The 12,677-nt window shown below is 34.1% G+C and overlaps 1 protein-coding gene across 3 annotated transcripts in view; it reads right to left on the minus strand.

Annotated features, from left to right (window-relative positions):
- LOC118275351 (zinc finger C2HC domain-containing protein 1C) overlaps positions 1 to 12,677 on the minus strand; it is a 39,338-nt gene that overhangs the window by 25,927 nt on the left and 734 nt on the right. The window lies entirely within an intron of this gene.

The raw sequence follows: 12,677 nt of genomic DNA on the forward strand, positions 1-12,677 counted from the left end.
GTAGTCAGATAGGAAATGCCGGCCTCATCTAGCTATTTGAAATATTGACGTGTAAAAGTGTTATTTTATAATCTATTTACAGAAATAAATATCATTTATCATATATCATTTATCATTTATCATTTATTCATCACCATGTCGGATATAAGACGTCGACTGGCGAACAGAAAAGTATACCTCTATTGGCATCGGAAGGTATTTCACGTCCCATTTTACAGAAAATATGTCTAAAATATACACAATTATATGGTTGATATATCTGTCTGTATATCGTCACCTCTATAAATGTAATAAAGGCGTGCAAAACAGGAAAACAAACGGGTGTGTTTCATAATAATTAGGTTAGTCGCGGGGTAGGGCTCGGCAAGGCGTGTACAACATAAATACAAAACCTCATGCCTGTCTCCCATGGGGATGGGCAGGAGACTATGGTTGTTACGATTCTTACATACCTCTTTCGCTTCATTAACAGTCATCAGTCTTTTCATGCATACTCGAGTCGAGTAAATCTCCTAACTCAAGCCGTGTTATGTGAATGTCCCAGCGACATGAATACTTGAACTATCTTGGATCCCGCAACGAAACAAATCAGAAGATATCATTAGAGGAGAAGAAAAAAGCGAATCTTCCACTTCCCTCGGTGAATTTAACGCAGGAGATAGAATGACTTATCTGAGCCTAAACGCACAGAAGAGACTACACAACTGGGAGGAACCCAGTCGTTAAGCACCATGAAATTTTTACTTTAAATAAAACATGCACATCGAATTCTTTTTATAATTTCTTTGATTTAGGAATTGAAAAGGGTTTTATCATTTGGTAATTAAACCACAAAATCAACGACGTGACTGTATAACGCGATAGTTGCTAATTTAGTCCTTAATTAGAACTTTACAAGGAAATGAGTCAGAGCTGGTATTTCACCGAAATTACCAGAATAATGGTAGTCGTAACATCGGTGTCTGATTACATCAAACTTTGTTACAATTTGCACAACTTTTCACCTTAAAGCAGGTAGAATACAAAATACTTTGTAATAATTTGAGGAAACTGTTCTATTTATATCTATCATAGTTAAAAGTTTTCTTAGGAATAAAATGTACCCATGTGTCTTTAATGTATATAAGTAGAGCCTTTCCTATAAATACGTAATAGGTATGTAGTTGTACAATATTATGTTACAAATCTTATTTGCTCCGCACGAATTGAAGACACGATTCGTAGCACAGTAGCGAATCGTTTAACCAATGAGCGTACAACTACAACATTCCTCAAAGAAGCATTATAATATAAGAAAAAGCATGTACGGCCTTAACCTTCAAACATAGATCTAATAAATAATTAACTAATTAAATTTCCAAATAGCAAATCTTAATTACACACAGGATAATCAAAATTACTAAAGCAAAGTGACAATCAAAATCTAGACTAGGAGATTGTCTGTTTGTATATGCATATTACTTTACGTACAATACATACAACAAAATAATATTTTTACAATTTTTATCTGTCTGTCGCTCACTCACTAATCTCAGATCTCACTAATCTCTGAAATTGATGATGAACTGAATGATTTTGTCTTATACTTGGCATTTGACAGGTAGCTGATGTACTAAGAAATAACTTAGCCTACTTTTATTAGTCTTAGCGTCCGTAAATCCACACAAGCGAAGCTGCGAGCTTCAGCTAGTACCTAACAAACAAAAATCATGAAACAGCAATCAATTACTGGAGTACGAAATGGTCTACCAAGTCATTAAAGCCTGGTACAGTCACGGTAGACGACCAGGAAAATGGCTTATGACAATACCTGTCTACAACACTCGTATTATTACAACATACTTATCATTACAGGCCCTGATAACCGGACGGACAATATGAAATTATCGGCAGAGGAAAATAATAACTATAATAACAGAGCTAGAGTGCAATTTGTTGTAAAATGTAATCGTTTTAATGTTATAGGATGCGTGTATTGTTTGTTTTACACGCTAGTTTTCGCGAATATGTTATTTGTGTTGATTATTTTGCGATTTAGGTACATTTTGGTGAAGGTAAACAAAATTTTGTGGTAAATAGATAAAAATGGGATGTCGTATCATCTTTTGATGTATTGCATCCTGTTTGCCTGGTAACTAATAAATTGATGTATTACATTGTAATTGAAAAACAAATTCTGATAAAGCTCCATTTATACGAAGGCATGGTACATAATGAATGAACTGGTACTTATTACAGTTTGCTATATATTTTTAATAATAACAGCATTTAATAGTTTTTAATGAACCATAGTAGACGCAGCGACGTCGCCGAAGAGTCCCTCTGTGACTTAAAACTAGTAGAGCTTTTCCCTACTAATAAACGTGAGTAAACCGTGATTTTTTAGTTAATCAAGTATGTCTCACGATAGTTATAATAAAATAACATTCAGTACTGTAAATAGGTTACAAAATATCACATCCATACGTCAATATGATAGATAAAGATTACAATTGATTCTAAGAACAACAATAATATCTTTCAGGCCTACAACACATTACCCTGTCGGATTAATAGTAAAACAAAGAGTAAGTACCCTTATTAATAGCTCTGCTAATCATTTCGTACGCCACTCCAGCGAGTATGATTACACTCATGCGCAGGGCAACGGTCTCAACAGAACATAGGCAGGTATGGAGTCATTGTTCTTGTGTTTATGGAATGATTGTTGAATTATGGTTTGAACGTGTTATGTTTGATAATATTAGCGACAGATTTTTTGTTATAGGTTACTATTTAAAATTATATTTTGTTGATCTAATTGTATCTAGTGTATTAACTTGTGTGTCTATTGCCAATTGTTGTTACAAATTAATACATGACATCTTTTGATACAGTCAGAAGGGCTTGTTTATATAGTATGTCTTACATTTTGATTTTTACTGGAAATTAACGCACATGTCCTTTATTTGCAACGGATTTGCAAGAGACGTTTGCAACATGACTGTTAATTATGTGGAATACTCTGTGCATTTTAATATAATGCAAGTACATACCTAAATGCAATAGAAGTATAGTGTTCTTTTTACTTTACTTTTTATACGGGTTAGCATATCAAATTCGTAAATTATTTGCAGATCTGTGTCATCCAAACATCAAATCTAATCATCATCACATCTAACTGCTACAGTTAATGGAAATTCTAACCATCAAAAAAATTATTTAGGCAAACAAATTCGAAGTATGCACACTCAACAGTTTTCCCTGTTGTATTGAGTCAAGTGGCCATTTGATACATTCTTCAATTAGTCAGGGCAGCATGTTGCCCACTGCCGACCAAACAAACAGAAGTACTAGGAACACATAGCCGTTAGACGCTTCGAGGAATCACTCGCTGATTTGATTGAATTCTATGGAATTATAATATTAACATTTAGGTTATGGTAGAGATTTATGAGGCTTTGGAAGATTTCGGTATAGAAAACAGTTAACCTAAGTTTTACCGGTAAGCAATCAAATGTTCCTTTTAATGCCCTAATTTTTTCCAGAAATGTCACCCATCTAAGTTGTGTCAATTAACTTCCTTACATATCTGTTCAATTCTAATACACAGGAAAAATGACAGTAAGAAAGGATTTATCTCATCTGAACTTACGACTTTATTAATGGAGTATTTTTATCTTCACAAACATACAAGTTCCTAAGGTAAAGTACCAGAGACACAGATCCGTTAGGTGTTTCGGGAAAGGCCTCCCGCTTCGAGCATTTACATGTGCGTATGTTTAATTAAGTAAGACCTGGGTGCATTTAAATGAAAACAATGTAGAGAATGCAATTTGCAAGTCAGATGAACATGGTAAATATTGAAAGCAGACGGATTAAAGGCACATTTAACAAGCACAGCTCCGGCACGGCGTTTTTTGTTTTGGAAATAACACAAAAAGGTGGCAAGCGCGCTTCTAGCATGCTTGAAGACATTGACGCTGACGTTGTGAAATAAATCTTACAACATACGACTTGAAGTTCAAATTTAAATGACCATTTAATTGCTGGGTTGCGTGTTATGTGTGTCTCTCCTTAATCGTCGTACTTAGAGTCACTAAATGGTAACTTAACCCAGTCCTTAGCATTTGCTTTCAGAACAAAATCGTTACTAAGGAATAGTTAAAGTAATGATTAAATGTCTCTGAGGCCGGCACTAATTGTGTTAAGGCACTAATTATAAAATCTTTTAGAAGTATTGAGTAATTGAACAATGCAGGCGAGATCTGATGCAAAACAATTGACCTTGGAGGACAAAAATGGCGTGACAATAAATCATAATAAATAGCCAAAAGATTAAGACAATAGTGGGCATAAATTAGTCCAAAACTGTCAGTTAAATACCGCATCACGTGTAGGAGGTTCGCTAATCTGGTATCTGGTTTCGGTATCCGATCTTGGCATTATTATATGACACCCACCATCGACCATGGACATTTTTGGGTGCCAGGATACGTTTTTGGTATCGCCAATTTGACATGGCCATCGTAAATGTCTGTATATTTGTATGTCAGTGATATATATGAAAATAAGACAGGGATTTTGGAGCAATAAAAGATATACGATAAAAAAAGATATTGATATTTTTATCTAGAATTGCCTTTTAAGAAAAATATTGAATTCATTCAATTAATTTTTTCTAAAGAAGCTTTGTATTGTATGGATTGTTACTTAACACACTAACTGCCGTACTCAGCGACATTTAATGTTTACTTAAATTATTCCTTAGTAGCGATTTTGTATCGAAAACAATTGTTAAAGACTGGCCACCGTCGTGATATAAAAAAAAAAAAAATTAGCATGAACAGACAACAAAACATATACATATTTCTTTGTCTAAAGACATGCTACTTTTTATGTTAGATAGACAAAGAAATATATAATTAAATAATGAAATAGTCCATAATTAAGATCTAAAACGTTATTAAAATAACTTTACAACTCTTTGTTTCACCCGATAATTTATTGTGCACACATGTTTATGTGAACTTGGTCTTATATTGTTGTTTTGCAAAACAAAATAATATTTACAAGCACTCCTCCATTCAACACTTGAGCCGTGAGAAAGTTTTAACCCGTAGCTTAGTGCAACAACGGATGTTATTCGTAACATAACATCCCGCTTTTTGTTCATCTGAGGAGTGAGCATAGTTCTTGGCAAAGTATATGAGACTATTTTTCATTATTTTATAACATGTGTTCTATGTAACCAAGGGAAGAACGATTCTAGAAACAGTGACAAATGGAAATGAAAGTCGAATGAGTTCTAGTGTAACAAAGGGACAGGGCGCATATTAACAAACACGAGTTCTAAAACAGTGACGAATAAAATCAAAATCAAAAAGCTTTATATAAATACTTGCTTCTGTCAGCGGCTTCACCCGCATTTCCATGGGATAAAAAGTATATGCTATGTGTTATTTCAGACTATAATCTATTCCTGTTTCATATTTCATCCACAACATAGACACAAACACAAACTTTCGCATTTATAAAAGTAAGATTCATATTTTTCCCAATCAGATCTAAACATTTTGAACATAAATATCATACCTATATAAAATGAGTAGCAATCCATTTCCCCATAGGTACATATAGGTCGCCTTTTAGGACTCATTCTAAAGACGAATGGTTAGGTACTAGAACTAATGACGTCATATTCCCAGACATGCTCATGGACTAGACATAGATAGATTGTATCGATGTATCGATCACTAGGGATTTGCTACAGATTTATAGTAAGTCTAGAAGAGCTAAATAAAAATTATGTTGTGTTTTTTCATGTTGGGTCATGTGGGTCTTAAGAGTAAAATAAATGAAAGAAATTGATACCTAACGAACAAGCTGATCTTATACAGCTATTGATACTTTTAAGGTAGGTAAGTGTCCACAGACCCGCACCGTACGCATCGCACGCATTCTGTATGACGTCATCGATACGCATCGCATGTAGGCATTGCCGATGATGCGGTGCGTACGATGCGGATCAGTGGACGCAGTTGTATCAGTTTCTATACAAGACAAACTAAAATCCGTTGCGTACGATGCGGGAATACGGACGCTTACCTTTTAACGATATTACAAAAAATATCAACATAATAAGTCTGCGCTATCTAGCAATCTAGCTCGCTCTATATCTATGGGAGCGGCCGCCGACGCACGAATTTTAAGTAATTGGGACAATGCGTACCGGCTTTTAAGCGGATTTTGTTTGAGCCACGCAGTTTATAGGTACCTACGATCGATTGGTCATACTGCGATAACCAAACTTTATTACTGTAACTGAGTTATACTGAGTTTTTGTGGGAGCTCGTGAATAAAGTAAACAAGGAATTCGGCTGTTGTTGTTTCGTACTTGAATTGTATTTTGTCTCTACGCTGAAATTATTGTAATAACAGAGAGCTGAATAGGCCTTCAACTTGAATAGGCCAAACCAAACCATCAAATGATTTTCTCGCCCTGGGCGAGTGTCAGACTCTTACTGACTAAATACCAACCTACCTACTCCTGCTTTATGCCGTAGACCCGGTAAACCCGTTTGTTAGTGCGTAGCTCCGGATAACTGAATAGTAAAATTAATATTGAAGAAAAATAATATGTATGGTTTACAAAACTTCCCAACAAAAAATAAATGAAATACAGAAATAGGTTTGGGCCAATTATGGGTCTAGTATCTTACACAAATTTCTATACATAAAATTGTAATCAGTGGTTTCGTGCAATTTAACAATACTTTACTATCGTTTTTTAACTAAAACATGCCTTATCAAAAAATCTGTTAACAATTTCCTAAGACCTCCGCGAAGATTTCACAAAATGTAAGCAAATGAACTTTATCTCGGAGTTAATTTTATGAGTAGACATACCCTCGTTGTGACACGGCGTTCATAATCTTTAGCTTAACTAGGATAAGACAGAAGACTCCATCTTACACAACAATCCCTTTCTGACATCGAGATAAAGGTGCTACGGCAATTTCACGTTTAATTCTATACTCTTATGTATTAAAATCGTGTATCCGTGTATTTCAGAGGTTCGGATTTCAAGGGATCGCTAGAGATATCCCGGATTTTTCGAGACGTCCCGGAATGTTACGTTACTGATTCCATTGTAAGTCGGGTTTACTATTTATTTTTATTATTATATCTGGACTGGTTTTTTGTTGGAATGTAATTAAGAAATTTAGGTTCTTCCTATCCTACATAAAATTAAATATTCAAGGGACCTAACCTATAACTTTGTTTGCCTGATTTACACCGCCAGCTTCAGACTAGTTACATTAAGCAGCAACAGCTAGGTCCTAATTTCAGAAATTGCAATTCTATGATCTGGTTCAATCTGATCAGCTTCGGTAGAAACCTTTTAACTGTATTTTTTTTTACATTTACAAACATACAATTTAATATACACATGACCCAGACCAACAATTGGTGGATCACACAAAGAGTTGCATTGGCTTAAGCTGTAAAATTATTCCTGTGTTTATAAATAAATAACTAAAACTAGGTAAACCATCAAAACCAAGGGCATCTATTGCATGGTAATATAATCTAAGATCTCCATGAATAATTTCACCGCATTACACATAATACAACCAAACCTTTCAAGTTGCAAGCTTGACTGGCGACCCGCCAAACTTACTTGTATAGAGGCCAAACTGATCAAGTTTAACTTTATGCACATGCATGGAATTTGCGAGCAAATGACGCTAACGGTGCAGTTTACAGTTAACACGCTAACTAAGTATTGACAGTGCGATAACATGGATCTGGGTTCCAATCGATAAGTTAGGGTTTCAGTTTTTATGTGTTGCTGGCTGATAGTTTGTTACTAACTGCTTTGTGGAATAGAATTGTAAAAAAAATTGTTTTTCAACGTATCATGGATGGTTTACAGACATATAATTGACACAATTGCACATGCCACTCAGACCCGAAACAACAATAATATATGTGGATCGTTAAAAGAGTTGCTTCGTGTGGGAATCCAAACCGCTACACATCGTACGAGCCGTTCAACCAGCCACCGCATCAACTATGCAGTTAGTGTATTTCTAAACTTCCTGTTGCTAAAAGAGAGACAGATAGGCATTTTTCATTCCATTTCTCTAAAAACCACCATCCTTTTCACCTTGGGTGAAACAAGAAAGAGTGTCAGACTCTTACTAGCTAAAAACCACTCCGTTACTACTCCTGCTTTAAGCCGGAGCCCCATTAACCCATTTTTGCTTAGAATGGGGCATCAGCCCTACTGGTTCCCATCTGTTGACTTAAAACTAATCCCAGACCAAACCTATATGTATTTATACGCGAGTGTGGTTAATATAACACGAACTAATAAACTCCACATAGATAGCTAGGCCACTTGATATAAAGGCAGGTATATAAAAAGCTCTAGTTTTCTACGAACCTTATCTATATGTTAGCTTTGCATACATACTGTATGATAACTGATAAGTGGTTATCATACGTTTTGAAATACTGTTTGCATTGATAATATTTATGATCACAATATTTTCAATAGATGGGTAGATAATAATGTCTATGTCTATATTATTGTTGTGGCTGTAATCTATAGCTTTAGGAACTTGAGAAGCAGCTTTGTACGGGCTCTGTCTAACAGTTATCGTCATATACATAGTATTACTTTCATAGTCATTTACGGTACCATAGTCTGTTTTATGACCAGGAAGCTTCATGTTCACTACCAATAAATTTAAGTAATAACGTAATCATCACTTAAGTAAATGAAAAAAATGTTTTGCACACCCATTTCCCAAATAGTATATTAACATACAGAAAAAAATACATCTAAATATTCAATTACTCACAATTTTATTATCAGCTAATAATTCCGAATATTCCAGAAACCCGCCAATTTTGCACAGATAATAAAAACGTCGTAAATTCCAATAGACAATTCGTTGATGTGTTGGCTATACAGCCTACACGGCATTATGCATTAAAGGCAAATTGAGGCAATCCATTAGGTGGTGGATACATTTATCAATAATAACAACTAGGGCATCAGGTCACAGCTTTGTTTGTTGTATGCCTAATTGTCTCGACGCCGGGTATCGAACCGGTGAACTGGGACACTTACATAATATAGGTAATTCATATGTAATAGCATTTTTTAAAGGAAATTTCATTATGGAGAGATGGAATTGTAGCCTTGAGTTAGTTGGAGTTAATTTTATTAAAATATTGGTTTTAAGAAAGGGTAATAAATAAGAGTACCAATTAAATCCGACCATTGTGTTTTTGTCGATATTTTGTAAAAAGACAGTTGACGCAATGATGTAATACAATAAGCTATAATGTAGGTGCGATCGATAAAAAAATAAAAGCTAGGCAGGCTACTAGTTTACCCTGCATAACAGTAGTTATACCTTTATAGAAACGATTACAGGTTACATGATTACGAATCGAATGAAACAAATTTGCAATAAAGTAATTGAAAGATTAATTAATTGATTAAATTCAATTAATCAACCAAGGAAAGTTTTGAAATGTCACGGTAAGACTGTCAAGGGTGTAAAAGAAAAACAAAAAGGATTGTGTAAAACTGTGTTCAATTAATGTACAAGAAAAAAACACCAGTCTATTTTAAAATAAAATCAAAGTCAAAACTGTTTTCTATTAATGTTTTTGTGTATAAACAAAGTAAAACAGATAAACTTTATGATAAGAACGTTATACACATTTTTACACATTTTTCGTCTATATTTTTGGTTACATTATCCTGCTATTGTTGCTAAAAATAAAGATTTGTAGCAACAAGAGTCAAAAGACTGGCACAGGGTATACATTTTCGTAGATAGCATACAAGTCAACGTAATTTAAAAACTTTACTAGGACTTAGAATTTTTCAATATTTTTCTGATAACTTTGACGATCACTTGGTATAATCTGGGCGTCGACATCAAAGACGGGTGTACAGGTAATTGTTTTTTTCTAGGATTTTTTTATCTTTAACAGGAACATTATTAAATCTTAATTCCCTTAGTTATATGATAAGAACATCGCTATCAACCATTGGGTGCGCAAACGTGTGTAGATATCAAGGGAATGCGGTACAGCAAGTTACTACAACCACTACATAACTGTGAGAGCTATATTGCTAAATGCAACACACTAATGTACCGCACCCTAGCCAGCATGCCTTGACTATATGACTTATGTAAGTATCGTGGTTATTTTTTATTGAAGACTAGTTGGCCAGGCTAGACCTCACCTTTTAAACCTTTCCTGGACTTTACTACAAACGAAATTAATTAGATAAAAGCATACTGTTCAGCAGTGGACGTCTCTCGGCTGATGATGATGATGATGATGATGATACTGTTCATGTTTAAAAGCTCCTATCATGACTTGAAACTAGTCGAGCACCGTCGAAACACAATACGCATGTAAACTCTATCAACTAATCCAATCTAGACCTTACATAAAAGAAAATAAAGTACATATTTCTTAGGTAGTTGAAAATATGTAGGTAAATCGATTTTAAAAAGACGACCTGATGACTCGACCTCCATAATTATGATAACATAGAGACGTCTGTCCAGACAGACGGTGCAATTATGTATCTTATATAAACACAGCATTGTTCTACTTTATTTTATATAACGACGTTTAATAATAATAATATTATGTGCGATACTTTGTAATTATAATTTTGGAGCTAAATATTTTGTGTTATAGAATATTTGTACCTAGCGAGCCCACCTATCGACCTGACGATCATTTAAAGTACTTATAAGTATATGCTTTTAAAAGAGCCTTTATGTTGTGAGTGGGCTTATGCCCACTGAGTGAGTGACTGAATTTATTCAGCTCTATCTTTCTCGGTTGTATCAAAAGAAATGAGCTGAAATGAGATTAAGATTATACCTACACCTTCTTCGCCAACATGAACATTAAATTATTTCTAGAAAAAATAGTTTAGTAACTATTTTTTCCAGCTCAATTCCTTTCGACACAAAGACATATTTACCCATTTATCATTCATTCACAAGTGATGTTATGTTCCCAACTTTATATGCGTCTGATGCTCATGACAGAAGCCACACAGGCTAATAATATTTGTCAGTAATAATACTAACTGACGTCATTGAGTACTTCAGATCAAATCAAGTATAGACACAGCTCATCAAACTACACTAAACATCAGATGAATGAATTTTAAACCTTATTACAACAATATGTTAAAGTATAAAATCTATTGTAGGACATTAACTAGTTTCTTTAACTTATACTTAAAATAGAATAAACCGAAACATTTGTATTCCGCGGTTCCAGTCACTGGATGTAATAATAATCGTCACCGTCGAGGTCAAGGTTCGCATCCCGACTAGCGCAAGCGTTCGGCGAACTCTTAGATATGCCACAGATTAAAATAATAAGGAGAAGGGTTATATTATTTAATTAGAATTGAGTAATGAAGAATATTTAGAGAGTGATCGAGCTCAATGGCGTGTTCGGTGCTAATAAAGAGACCTGCAGTGGTCGGAAACAGGTTGCAAATCAATAAACAGTGTTGATTAAGTAATTTCTGTTACAAATAGTTAGTAAAAGAAGATATCTATTGCTACCAACAGATATAACAGAAATTCTAAACTCAACTGAAGTTTGGTTCAAGTTACTAGTCTAAATAAACATTATGTCTGGCTTATTTAACTTGGTTGTGGACTTAGAGCACTCTATACTATTAACTTAACGCGTCTCCAATGACATCATCAAGTTAAGCATCAATTGGCAGTTCAAGGACGAAGGATGTACAACGAAAGTATAAATCTTCTAATGTTATACTGACATAAGTTTACAATATAGAGCCTATATTGTCTATATTATTAACAATATGTCAACCATTTTGCCATTAAAATTATGATTCACTCATTTAAATACATTAAAGTATTGATGAATAATTAGAATAATGTCTCTAATAGGTAATTTTAATTTGATATACCAATAACGTCACTTTTATTTTAATAACGAAATGATATTTATATCCTTATTTGGCACTAGCTACTTCCGCGCGGTTTCACCCGCTCTGCTCGGTTCCTATTAATCATAGCGTGATGATTTATAGCCTATAACCTTCCTCGGTAAATGTATCCAACACAAAAAGAATTATTCAAATCGGACCAGTAGTCCTGAGATTAGCGCGTTCAAACAAACAAACAAACTCTTCGGCTTTATAATATTAAGTATAGATTATTTTATAGTTAATAAAGTAAGTTTTCGTTGTTTAATAGCATGGCATGCTAATGTACACGGGTATGATATAGAATTTTATAAATAAAATAAACAACCATAACCTAATCACAAAAAATATAATATGCATTGAAAACAAATTAGATTAATCACCATTCATTACCTATATTAGCCCTCTGCAGATCTTATTATTTTAATCTGTGGTCCTAATTTAAAAAAAAAGCGTCCGTTGTTGATTCATGAACGCTGGCCGTTATTGGCGTGTTTATTTTTACGAGACCGTCCGAAGCTAACGATTTTTTTAAAAGAATAACCTCATTATTGGTAATGGTTTACTCAATTTATGGGTAACACAGGGAAACTATGCTATGGTTTTATAATTCATTTAGTTTTACCTGTTATTGTTGCTATGTTTATCTAATTTGTTGATGTTTTCGTCG

The sequence above is a fragment of the Spodoptera frugiperda genome, chromosome 8 (assembly GCF_023101765.2).
Source record: "Spodoptera frugiperda isolate SF20-4 chromosome 8, AGI-APGP_CSIRO_Sfru_2.0, whole genome shotgun sequence".
Lineage (NCBI taxonomy): Eukaryota > Metazoa > Arthropoda > Insecta > Lepidoptera > Noctuidae > Spodoptera > Spodoptera frugiperda.